At 53.7% G+C, this 13,345-nt stretch overlaps 1 protein-coding gene across 2 annotated transcripts in view; it reads right to left on the reverse strand.

Moving 5' to 3' along the window:
- The window catches only part of MAP2K1 (mitogen-activated protein kinase kinase 1), a 91,248-nt gene that overhangs the window by 9,129 nt on the left and 68,774 nt on the right, over positions 1-13,345 (reverse strand). The window lies entirely within an intron of this gene.

Raw genomic sequence — 13,345 nt, forward strand, 5'->3', positions numbered from 1 at the left:
CACACACACACACACACACACACCTCTGCATGTTGGCTGAAGGTACAGGCCACAGGCTCAAGGGGACGGGGCAGGAATTCCTGTTTTCATGCAAGGGCCAAGCACAGTCTTGGGGTTTGTGAGGATGTGGGGTGGGGGCTGGGTGCGGTCCTCTGTCACCAAGTCCCTCCCAGGACAGCTGCCTCCTACCGAGTGCTGCTTGTCGCCTGGCCCTGGCCTTGCGAGAGAGGTAAACAGTGCCGGGTGCCTTCTCTCCCTGCACTTGGTGAGGGTCGGGACTGCGGCTGCCGCCTCCTGGAGAGTCTTTCCGAGAACGCGGGGAGATTACAAAACGGGCTCAGTTCTCTTTGGTTTCTTCCTCAGGCCTCGACAGACAGGCCTGACAACCCGGCTGGCACCTGGTTTGGAGCGCACAGGAAGCCGCGCTCACACGGCGCCCTCGCTTCCTGGGGACCCCGCTGCTATCCCCGGGGCATGACCCGAGGCCCTCACTTCTGCTCGGGGCAGGCGCTTTCACGGCACACTTGCGTAGTACGTGTGGAGGCTTTGTCTTTTTGAGGGGCGAGTTTGTGGTAAAAATATGTAACAACATCTACCACCTGGGCTGTTGTCACGAATACACTTTACTGAGAGAAGACTGCACGGCGCCATGGGCTGTCACCTGGGACCCCACGTGTCACCAGCCACATCGTGCTCCACAGCTCGGGGGCTGCCTGGGGTGCACGTCGCCAGGCCTTTCTGCTTAGGGATCTCCAGGTGCTCCCCAACCTCTCACCCTTCAGTCAGCAAGGAGCGCATCCATCATGTGCATCAGCCAGGACCCTCGCCCTGGCCTTTCCCATGATTCCCCAGCTCTCATCTCCCATGATTCTCACTTCCTCTCCCCCTGGAAACCACTGAGCAACGTCGGCCTCCTTGTACACATGGGTTGCAACTCACGGGGACCCTGGACAGGGTTCAAGACCGCACATCTTCCCAAGCTTTCTCCCGAGGAGGGGCTGGCAGGTCCGAACCTCGGACTTTGAGGTCAGCAGCCAACACCTAACCCGCAGTGGCACCAGGGCACCGTATGGTTCCCGATTTCATATAAAGGTCACACACACTGTGCTGGCTGGCTGGCTCAGGGCTCAGGTGTGGCACAGGATGTCGGAGCTTTGCTTCTGCGCGCACCCATCTCACACCAACAGCGGGGCGCTGGCTCTGGAGGTTGGAGGCAGCCTTGGGGAAGTACTTCACCACCCTGGGTCTACAAGACAGCTGCCCGCACCTCACGAGACCAAGACGGCGGCCCGGGACAGCCCGGCCGTGATGTGTGGGGACAGAGCATTCCGTGTGACAGGTTGACAAAGATGACTGTTACACAGCTTGACCTCCACGATCAGTAGTTTGTAGAACGACAACCCCCTCACTCTCCAATAGACAACAGTGCCCTCCCCAGACCACGGAAAGCTCCTCCTCTCTGGGCCAGGCCCCCCTTTGTCTCGGAGCTGCTGCTGCTGCTTGTCCGCCTATCCCATGTCCACTTCACAAGCTTCCCTTTCCCCCAAGCTTACATAACACCTCCGGTTGTCAGCGGGGATCAACACTGCAGAACTCAGTGGGGTCTGAGGTGCCAGACACACACTGCCCATCCTGGTGACCCTGGACGTCTGAGCAGGAAATGTTGCTAGACACCTGGGCCCACTACGGCGGGTGGGGGTGTTTCTCCTGGCCCCCCTCGTCGGAGCAGCCCTGCTCCAGGGTGGATGAGAGGTGCAAGGTGCCCCATAAGGCCAGTGAGGGTGCTGCCTCATCTCTGGGCTGCTAGCCACCCCCTGGCCCGCTCCTCCCTTCCCCAGTGTTCCCTGTAACATCGTGTCCTTGTCCTCTCCCTGCTCCTGCCCCAACGGTCCACAAGGATGCCTGTGGGAATCCCTGTGCTGGACTCCCATCTGGGAACAGGGCTTCCATCTTATGTTAATGATCCAAAAGGAGCAGCTTAGGCATGGAGGGGGCAAGCACAAGTAAGGCAAAGGGGGTGCCAAGTGGAGATTGCCAGGAAACACAGAGAAACAAGTCAGAAAAGCTGAGACCAGGACCTTGCCCCGGGGCACAGAGCAGGCCCCTAGCGTGGGGACCAGGAATTCCACTCCTGGCCGCCTCACCTGTGAGAATACACTGCTTCTAGTGCAAGCCCCACTGTGCACTTGTTCCTGCAGCCGAGGAACCAAGATCTGGCAGCCCCCATCGCTCCCCTCCTGCAACAGGCCCCAGGTTCTCCCTGACGCTTCAACGATGAGGATGATGCTGGGAGGAGCCCGGCTGCACTTGGGAGGGTGCCTCAGCCACCCACTGCAGCTCCCTAGGGAGTCCTCCCAAGGCCAAGATTCCACACCGCTCCTCTGCTAAGTCTCAGAAACAAAGGGTGTGGGCCTCCGTCTTCAGAAACCAACAGGAGGTTTTCTTCTCGAAAGCAGAGTGGAAGATCATCTATTTCCTTCTCTAAAATCTGCTGACCCAGAAATAGCCACTGCCCACAGCCCGATTTCCCCCACAAAGAGTGCATGCGTGTCTGCTTCTTCATGTTAACCTCTGAGCGTCGATGTCTTCTAAAACAAGAGGCAGGTCATTTGTTTATTCTGTGGCCATGTGGGGATCCTCCGCCTGCTGTGTGCCTGACTGCTGGAGGACAGATGCAGACAAACACCGACAAGGGCCCAGCGGCAGAGACAAGGATGGGGCGCAGTGGACTTCAGATCATCTACAACCTGCTCCCCAGCCCAGGTCAGCTCTGCCCGCCCGCAGCAGCTGTGTGGTTGGTCAGGCCCCAGCAGGCAGGAGGGCCAAGACTAAGGTCAGCCTACGTTTCTTCCGTCCACATCTGAGCACTGTCGTGTTGTCTGGCTTAGGCTGTGGTTAAAAGAACACTGCATTCTCCAGGCCTTTCTGGAGCTGTATGAGCTGGTCGAACACTGCCAGTGATTGCCCTGTGGTCATTTTTAACCCTTAACCCAGGAATATCGCCTCTTAAAATTAAAAAAAAAGCCTTTAACTTTACTAGTACAGAATGTTTGCCTTCAGGATTGTGTCCTTTAGAAACTACACCCACTCCTCACTTAGCAACTACCTCGCTCTCCAACATTTTGCATTTACCATCGTGGAAAACCTATCTGGCCAGTCATCTATGTATCTGTCAGCAATGACAAGATTAACACTGGCTGTGACAGTTGAGGTTCTGGGTCAACTGGGCTGGGCGGCCACGATTTTTGCCAGGGATGTCATGACGTAGTCATCCTCCATTTTCACAGACTACCGCTTTTTTGCATAATGACCTGGTCTTTAGGACTTCGCCGTGTCAATCAATGAAAAGTCAAAGCACCCTGGAAGATGGCACAGGGACCGTGGGGCTCAGTGCACATGGAGTAACGAAAGGAGAGTTCTGCAAAGGAGAACAACGGCCACACAGCATTAAAAACGTCACCCGTGGCTCCATCGCGCACGCGGAAATCGCAAAATTGGTGCGTGTTCTGCCGGGTACACTGTCCACAGCGGCCATAAACCAAGATACGGCATTCCCTACTGAGGGCGGTGGGAAAGAAAGAAGATGGCAGAGGGAGGAGCCAGAAGGCATGAAGGACAGAAAGTGGAGGTGGGAGTAGGGAGCACGAGAGAAAAAGAAGGGGCGAGGGAACTGATGTGGACAGGGACAAAGGCCGAACCCCAAAGTGAGATGAACTTGGATGAATATGAGATCTAGGTTTAAAACAACAGCAAATGAGTTTTAGGCTTCAAATGGTCTTTGTAACCCTGACAGGACCCTAATGACTCCACTTTAAAGATGCAAAAGTGGGTGAGAGGAAAAGTGGCTGACCACACATCAAAGGCCTCCACAGAGCCACCGCCTCAGCATGCATGGCCTCAGGGCACTAATTAGGTGGCCAAGATCATCAAGATCCCAGGCCCTTCAACTAGCAATACCTGGAGCCTCACTACCCTACCTAACCTCTCCAAGAGCTTCATCTCCAGGAGGTCAGCAGCATTTTCTTTCTACTTGAGCCCTTAGTTTCAGCTCCTTTTTCCCCCTTCCCTCCCTCCCTCCCTCCCTCCCTAACCCTTGATAATTTATAAATTATTTTTTCATGTCTCCCTTCATCCACTTTTCTGCTGCCATCCGTCCCGCAGGGAGGGGGTGATTATGTCGATCCTTGTGATCGGTTCCCCTTTTCTCCCCCACCTTCCCCACCCTTCCCCTCCTGGTATGGTTACTCTCATTGTTGGTCCTGAGGGGGTCATCTGTCCTGGATCCCCTGTGTTTCCAGCTCCGGTCTGTATCAGGAGACACTACTTCTTTACCCCTCGTGAAAACGGCATGAAAGGAGCATTAGGAACTTCTATGGAGACCAAACGAAAGGCAGCTCCTGTGGAGGAAGCCCCACCTCATGGCGACCCCACGCAGTGAAGAGTAGACACGCTCTCCTCCTCGGCCTCGGTGTTCATGGCTGGGACGCTCTCCTCCTTGGCCTCGGCATGCATGGCCGGGTCTTTCAGAAGCAGGCTGGAAGGTCATTCTTCTGACACACCCTGAGGGCGTTTAAATTAACAGCCAACCACTAGCCTGCACCTCCCAGAGACTCCGAAACCCCTGTCACATGGTGGAATTAGGACGCACACTAGGGTCATCACTCAAGGCTCTGTTGTGCTCCATAGTTAGACATCCTGATCCCCAACAACGCTATTGGGCACCACACCTACTGAGCTGTCTCCCCAAGCTCAGAAACACTGTCTGAAAGAAGCCATGGGAGCTACCATGCAATGACAGGTGGCTACCATGCTTTGCATCTGTGCACAAGATCATGGGCGGGCTGAAATCCAGAGAGGGAGAGAGGAAAACATTCTCTCCTCCGCAGGGTAGAGCCAGGGAGCTGTGGTGTCGGCCCCGCCCATGATCCCCCTTGACAGCTCTCCCAGGAATGTGCTGACAGCAGGAACTAGCAGTTGTGTTCCCACCTCCTCTGATTAACAACTCAGTTCAGAGTGGGCCTCCAGAGCTCATGCCTGGTCCTAACAAGGCGACTATTTTTATCTCCTTCCACTTTGAAGATTTTTGCAGCCAATTCCAGCAACTGCATCTTAAATTTCTCTCTTCCTTCCCAGGATCCATTCGTTCTGGCCCGCTCTCATTCTCTTACGCTCCTGCACCTCCTTCTCTGCCTATCCATTGTGCATCTCCCACCCTGACCCCCCACAAAGGCACCCAACTCTGACCAGGAAGCAGTAACTATGCAGAATTAACTATCAGCAAGTAATTGGGTTCTCATACTTTTCACACACAACTCCAAGAGATGGTCTAATTTTCAGTTCTGGTTATCAAGATCAATAGAAGAAAACTGAGAGAGCCTAGAGCCTAAGCATATTGCCTGCAAGAGGGCTTCAAAAGTAAATGGAATTGAAAGTCACGGAAAGCGCATCTGTGGAAGAATGAGTTGAAGAACAGCCTGAATCTGTTTAGCATCTGTTGAGCCCCGAGGACATTCTGCAGAGGGGGATGAGTTAATTACAAAAGGACAAATATTGTATAAGACCCCTACTGGGGAAAGGCAAGAGAAGATTTTCACACTAAAAGAAGCATTCTTCGATGGTTACTAGGAGGGGGTGGTTCGAGGGTGGACATGTGTCAACTTGGGGAAAGGGGACGGCGATCTGCAGGAATAGGGAGGCTGGGGGAGGCACGGGGAGGGTTAAAGGCAACAGAAGCCAATACTGCTACATGTACCCCCTGCAATAGCGGGGCTCTACACATAGATGCTTGGGTAGACGTGCAGCCTGAAGCGGTATGGGAGGGGAGGTGGGTGGACACCATGAATACGCAGCGATCTGACAGAGGGTCTTTGTGTATCTATTGGTATTTGCACCTTACATGGCCACTCACAAACCCTTAAGACCCCAGGGAATATTTGCTGCAAATAGATCCATGAGTGGCGGGCACATAGCTCAAACTGATAAAACTATCTTAGACCTCGAGGGAATGTCTTGATGAACGTGGAAATCAGGACCACAGTCTTGGGTGGGTGGAGACAAAGTCAACTAGCATCACTTAGTTCACAAAGACAAAGTTCTGTGCATGCTATTTGGATGAGCAACATGGAGTCTTAAAACCTTGTGCGTGATCATGTAAGACACAACTACTGGTTTCTCTCCTTCCAGAGGAAGACTAGTAGACGCTGCAGACATCCGTCTCCACAGTCCTGAGACAGGAAGACACTAGACGGTGCCCAGCTACCACTGCCAGCTGCTCTGAAAAGGATCGCATTAGAAGAGCCTGGACAGAGTGGAGAAAACTGTAGCACAAAACCCCAAATCCCAAATAAAATCAGGCTCGCTGGTCAGAGACTGGCAGGGCACTCAAGGCTATGGCTCTTTGTCACCCTTCAGGTCTGGAATTGAACTTGCCTTTCAACTAAGGGAGAGGCTGTCTGACTCCAAGGCTGCCTGGGGGGCAGCACTGTTCGGGGAGGTCACTGAGCCCCAACACTGCACATGCTTCACGGGGCAGTAGGCACTCACCTCCACGGATAAACTTGGACGCAAGAGTCCAAAGTGAAAGAGACCATCCCACCACCCTTGCTTCTAATTGACTTGGTGCTCTGGACTCTTGGGCTGGCCCCCACCCACAGGCCTAACTGTGTGCCACCCCCACCCCCCCACTCTGCCTTGCCACTCACTGCCATCCGGCATTGTAAGCTGGGTTCCCCTTGCCTGGATAGCAGTTGATAAAATCTGTCCTTGGGCCACCGGGTTTTGAGGAGAAGCCAGCTCTCTTGGAGCCTGATAGTGTCCTCAGGAAGCTACCTGTCCCTAAGGACAGTAGCAGCCCCAGCCTAGGTGTCCCTAGAAATGTGGCTTTGTGATCTGAGGAAGAGCAAGTCACAACTCTCCTGGGACAACCTGTCAGCCTAAAGGGCCTAAGTACAGATCGAGGGCACAGGTGAGGGATCCCCCGCCACCCCCAAAGCCTAAGGAAGAGCCATGGGCAAGTCTTTCTCCCTGCGCCCACTCCTCCTCATCTCATGCCAGTACCTCCTCGCTGCACCTTGCTTTCCAGAGGTTTCCCAGATTAAAGAAACCCTGGCCACCTCTTCCCCACCTTCCCCTCCTGTCCAGTCACTCTGTTAACAGCCTAACTCAGAACTGCATTCTTTCTCTGGCAGACCCAGACCACAGCAACAGTCTGCTGCTTCCCCTCCCCCCTCAGCTCAGTAGGCTGCGGAATCAGAACCTCTTCCCTAAATCGTAGCTTTGGCCACCTGGGCAGGTGCATCCCACTGATGGCCTCTGCCACAGCCAGCCCTGACCTTCCTTCCCACTGCTCGTCACCAGGCCCTCTGTTCTAGACAATTCCAACTACTTGCTACCTCTGACCGGGATCTGTCTTCCCCTTCTCTGGAGGCCCTATCCCTGGCCTCACACCTGGCATTTCGACCTACACTCCAGAGCCCAGTCACATGCCGCCTCTCTCAGGCGCTTCCTTCCCTAAAGGGGATCAAAGGCAGTACTCGTCCATAGCAACGGGTCTCCCTGTGGAGCCAGCAGATGGACAACTCTAGGAGAACAGGATTCGTATTGCTAAACCACGAGCCCAGTAGGCTGGGCTCCAGCTATTAAGAAGCCCCTTTCTGTGCCTCTCTGTCCATCACGTCGAACATCTTCAAAAGGGTCCAAAAGAATCCCTTCTCCCTGGCAGACTCGCTGTCCCTTCAAGATGTTGCCCACACAGCCGACGGGTGAGATGAGAATGGTGGGCACAGGGCACAGTGATGGAGACAGGCCGGCATCGTGGATACCGTGGTCAGTCTCTCAAGGTCCGAGGGGCAGATGACCTGGGGAGCAGCACACCCCGGAGTGCCTGGCAGGACTCAAAGTCAAACCAAACCCTGGCAAGCGAGGGTTGCAGAAGTCTTACTGTGTGGGTCAGGAGCAAACAGCCCATAAAGCCCCCACAAAACCAAATGCACTTGGGGTGCTGCAGGTCAACAGCAAATCCACACTCTGATCTGCCGGAACCATGAGAACGTGGCTGGGGATCCTTCCTCCAAAGGCTGCTGCTGGGTCACCATGTGGTTGCAGTCATCCCCACACACCCCCACCCTGGACTGGGGTCCTGGAAGCTCTTGCCACACTCGTAAGGGCTCCACAGGAGCCCCGGAGTGGGGGCCTCAGGTCTCACTCCGGCCTAAGGCCCCAATCCCGGCATTACTCTCGCCCTGGGCACAAGGAACCCCGGGAGGGCACTGCAAGCGGGAGGGTTCCACGGGCGACCCTGAGCAGAGGCGTCTAGGACGGCTCCAAGGCTGGTCTGCTCTGTCCTTCCTTCAGGTCCCCGGCTGCTAACCGCAGATGGGAAATGTGAGCCCACCTGGAGACGTCTGAGGACAAAGGTCTGGAAACTAGCCGCTGAAGACTCTCTGGCGGCCAGCTCTGATCTGACACTCCTGGGACTGCGGAGTCCGAGGAAAACGACGGCGGCTGCTTCACACCCACCCACTGCCAGCAAGGCGACTCCAACCCAAAGCGACCCCGTGGGGCAGAGCAGAACTGCCCCATCGGGTTTCCGAAGCCGAAACTCTGGATGGGAACAGACAGCCTCATCTTTCTGGCAGGGAGTAGCTGGCAGGTTTGAAGACCGCTTCATCAATTATCAGCCCAGCTCCACCCACTACAGCACCAGAGCTCCTTCCCCGCTGTACAGAACCCCGCAAAACTCGACGCTGGCTTTACAGTTTACTCGGCAGCCTAGGCAATTCCTTCAATCCTGGACACAAGAGCAGGCAGGTTACACACTGTTTCGGCTACAGAAGAGAAACAAGCAAACCGAGGCATAATTTTAAACTTCCCTCAGGTGTACTGATCTTTATCAGCCAGCCACTCCAAGGCAGAAACCACTGACGGGCTAAGCTGTGCGGGCTCTGTCTCTCTGTAAACCATGAGGGTCTTGAGCCACATGAAACCTGGAGGATGAGAATGAGTGAAAAATGGCCTACTGACCATGCAAATCCTGGCATGACGTGGTGCGGCAGGGCTGCAGTCTAGAGGCCATCCCTCCCCCTCCAACCCTGAGCTCACAGCCAGAAGACGTGGGTCAGCTTTGGGTGAAGTGGGCCTGTGACCTGTTTCCACAGTCAGCGGAAGGACAAAGCAGACACCCTTCCAGCTCTTTCCTTTAGGAGCCTCGGGGTGAGGAAAGCGGCCTCCCTCCTGGCTTGGTCATCTCCGTGCTTTTCTTGAGACCGACCGAAAGAGGAGTCTTATGCTTAAACTCTGAACTTTCCTGAGTCAAGGCATCCTTCTGGCCCTTACCCAGGGGGTTAGCAAACCTTTCTGACACGGGCCAGAACGGAAATAGTTTAGGCACCGAAAACCACACAGTCTCTTTCACAGTAACTGCTCAACCCCGCCATGATGGGGCAGAGACGATAATTAAACAAACGAGCCATGTGCAGAACAAACTTCCTTCATGGGCACTGAAACTGGACTTCATATTGTGACGTCACAAACGTGTATGGAGCCATTCTTAGCTTAGAGGCTACACAAAAATAGGGAACTGGCCGGAGGTGGTCTCAAGTCTAGTTTGCCCACACCTGCATTTATTGCTAGACGGTCGTTCTGATCCCATGTTAACAATTCTTGTTTTCCTGATCCGATACTGATTAAAAAATTTGTAGTGGAAAAAACAATGTTTTTATCCCCTTTTATTAAGGGAGCCTTTCTTTTTACCTTTGGGATAAACTCCTCCCTAAACTTCAACCGTTTCTGCTAAGATGCCAACCCATAGGCTTCCCGTCCCTGGACACAGTGATCAGTCCGGCTGTGGGCAGACACCCAGAGCCAGTGAGATGCCACCAGCACTGGCAGCCCGGGTCTAGAAGCTGGGGAGAGTGGATGGTCTCAGCGCACTGAAGACCCAGGGCCCCAGTAAGGAGAATCTGGAAGAAAGGAAAGGCAGCCGACGGTATGCGCTGCAGCCATGGTCCAATTCCAGGCTATCATTTCAACCCATGCCTGCCTGGGACCTCCTGGTGACCCGAGTCAATGGGCCCGCCCCCTTTTCAATCAGCTATCTTGGATCTCTGGTACCCACCATGGAATCAGGCCCCGTCAGACTCTACGTGAGAGCTGGCATGGTAGCAACCGTGCTGGAAACCAGTGACACGGCTACGTTCCACCACCAGGAGTGAGAATCTGTCTCCTTTCCCTGTTGAAGCCTAAGCTCCTGAAGGACACGAGCAGTTCCGAGCCATCTTTCTGCCTCCTTAGTGCTTTATGCTTGGTCGGTATTTAATGAATCCGAATCACTTCTTACAAATGTGAATGAGGTCTCTAGGTTGGGGAAAGAGTGTGTGCGGAGATCATGGATACCTGCAGGGAAGCGGGTGCAGGTACCCACCTATGACTGACTCCCCACCCAGATGGCATCCAGAGCTTCAGAGAAAAGAGTCATAGCCCCCGAGGAGCCCAGGATGCAATACACACCCAGATCAGTACCCGCCAAACCACCCAGCCCAGGCTGATCTGCACAGTTGTCTCCCTTTGAACACCCAGAGGAAAGAGAATGTTCGGGACAGAGCACAGTGGACTGGTAAAGTCCAGACTAGCTGCCCTGAGCCTCAGACATCAGGATCACTGCTTGTGCTTGTCCTGCCACACAGTGGCAAAGCCACGTCACTTCATAAATGTGCGTGAGGACCTGCTCCTGGCAACTTCTCATCCAGCACAGGCCCCTTCGAGATGCAGGCGATGAAGCCCGTGCCTCCCGCGGCCAGACACTCTCACCCGCCAAAGACGATGACTTAACAACTTACCCATCTGGGAAACATTAAATGGTACCTAAACACAGTAGTCGTCTCCTCAAATGCATCATGGCACTGTCTCTCCCTACTCAGTTATTTAATTTTTTTAGAATCGTTTTACTGGGAGCTCGTCCAATTCTTATCACAATCCATACATCCGGGTCAAGCACATCTGTACATTTATTGCCCTCATCATTCTCAAAACATTTGCTTTCTAGAGTAATTTAATTTTTAAGAGCAGCTTTAAGAAGTCCAAATGGCACATTAGTTAAGAACTTGGCTGCTAACAAAAGTTGGCAGTTCAAATCCACTCCCCTTGCGAACTGGCCATCTGCTCTTCGTGTGGAAAGATTCCAGGCCAGGAGCTGCTGGGGGCTAGTTCCTGTCTGTCTGTCTTACAGGGTTGCTATGAGTCGGAATCAACTTGGTGGCACATAACCGTTTCACATCTAGCTTTGAATCAAAAATATATTCCCAAAATGGAATGTTTGCATCAAGTTAAGGCAAGGTGCTGTTCTTCCTGAACACTGAGAACGTACACTTGAAGGCTCCTGCGGTAAACGCTTCAAAAAAGGAATTGTGGCCCCGGCACAGCTTGTGGTTTAAGTTCTTATTTTTGCACACGGTTGTTTTGGTACGTTCGTCGGCTGTGTAACCACTGCCCTTCATCGATGCTCAATTTCCTTTGCCACAGGCAGAGACTCAGTGCTCCGCAAGCTGCGACTCCCTCTCCTCCTCGCCCAGCGCTGGAATCATCAGGCGCTGTGGTTTCTCCGTGCCTGCCTGCTCATACTTTCCTGTACAAGTAAGGCCGCCGTTGTCTTTGAGGATCACGCAGGATCACATTTCCATCTCTGCTTTGCGCCCACCGGGATTTTCTCCTTCAGCCAGAGCAGTATGGGCATTTGCGGGACATTCACTTTGCTTAGAGCCCACTTGCTGGAAAGGCAGCAAAACTGTCACTGGAGTGGACTCTGGGCAGCTGTCCTTCAGCTGAGTCACCCAGCTTCCCAGCCAAGACACCCAGAGGAGCCCCCGGCTCCAGCCTTACCGAGATTTAGGCTCAATCTTTCAAACAGTTCTCTGAATTTCCCCTGCGTCCTTCTGATGAATGCACTGGGACAGCTTGAGCCAGGCTCTGTGCTGTGAGCAATCATAACAGACACATGAGCCGAGTGCTTGCTACGCATGATCTCAACGAGCCCGCACAACCTCCTAGGTGGGTCCGGTTTGGACATTAATGCGCACCAAGTGACACAGGAAGAAGCACAGCCAGAATTCAACCCGAACTCGTCACTGTGACAGCAAGGGAAAAAGGGAGAAAGTCAGCAATAGTTTCCTGGGTCCTCCCAGCAGAGGCGGAGTCGATCTCTTGGGTTCTTGGCTTGCTTTACGTAACAGGGTCTTAGCAGACCTGGGATAAGCAGAGCACACAAAGGAGCTTGAGCACTGAGGCTTGCCTCTGGTTACGACAGGGAGTCTGAAGGCCACATGGGAGGAAACGAGGGCCTTGGCCTCCCTGGAATGAGGATCCGGAGGGGAGAGAGACACAGCCAGCTCAAAGTTGTTTCGAGTTTCAGGGCAAAATAATCACTAAGCTACTTCCAGCAAATAAGTAGCAGCACCTAAGAATAAGTAAGAAATCAAGGCAGAGAAAAGGCCTCTCTAGTTCTCCCAGTTTTGTGCTCAAGGGCAGAATGGGGAGAATTGGAGATTAAATTTCCTCAGGAAGTAACTCAGTTAGGTCAGGGAAGAAGGTACTGGCAGTGTGCGGCAGACTAATGACAGAGGCAGGGAGACGCCTTGCTCTCTCCTTCCACTCAGCCTGACTCAGGCTTCCAGGAATCACCCCTCACTCTGTGTGGGCGAGAACCCCATTCCACAGCCAGAGCCTTCCAGTGAATTCTTCAGGACTTCTGGAGACAAGCAGCAGGAGGGCACAAAGAAGCCAGCCTCTGCATGCACTGTTCTTGAGGCTGACCTCCTCCGACTGGACCCCCCTTCTTGCCTGGGTAAGCAGTGGACTCGCCACCAATCACCGGCCCACTGGCTCCCAGCACAGCACTTCACAACAGAGGCAACAAGTGGGGCCAGGAGAGAGTGCTCTGGGGAACTGGGGGCAGCACCAGTTGGCTCTTCCAGGAATGAGCTGGAGCCATCCTCCCTTTGGCATGGGAAGAAAGTCACAGCTTCCCATCAGCTAACACCAAGCTTGGCACGTGGGAGAGACAAAGGCAGGCCTGGCGCTGCCCGTGGATTAATCACCGTGCTAACAGGAGACAGGGATTCTTGGCTCCGTTTCACTATTGACTTGGTGTTTGCTGGCACAAGTTAATCACACACCCCCTCATTTAGCAAGCCTTCAAGAAGTTGTTTTCTTCTATTCTGCGAGGGACTGGAGATGCAAAGAACAAGGAGACATGTGCTCTGCTATGAAGAAACACGCAGGGTACTGGGAGAGACAGACAGGGCAACTTTGGTTTCTTCATCTGTCAAATGAGAAGAATGTATCCACTTGACAG

Source organism: Tenrec ecaudatus, chromosome 17 (assembly GCF_050624435.1).
Source record: "Tenrec ecaudatus isolate mTenEca1 chromosome 17, mTenEca1.hap1, whole genome shotgun sequence".
NCBI classification, from domain to species: Eukaryota; Metazoa; Chordata; class Mammalia; order Afrosoricida; family Tenrecidae; genus Tenrec; species Tenrec ecaudatus.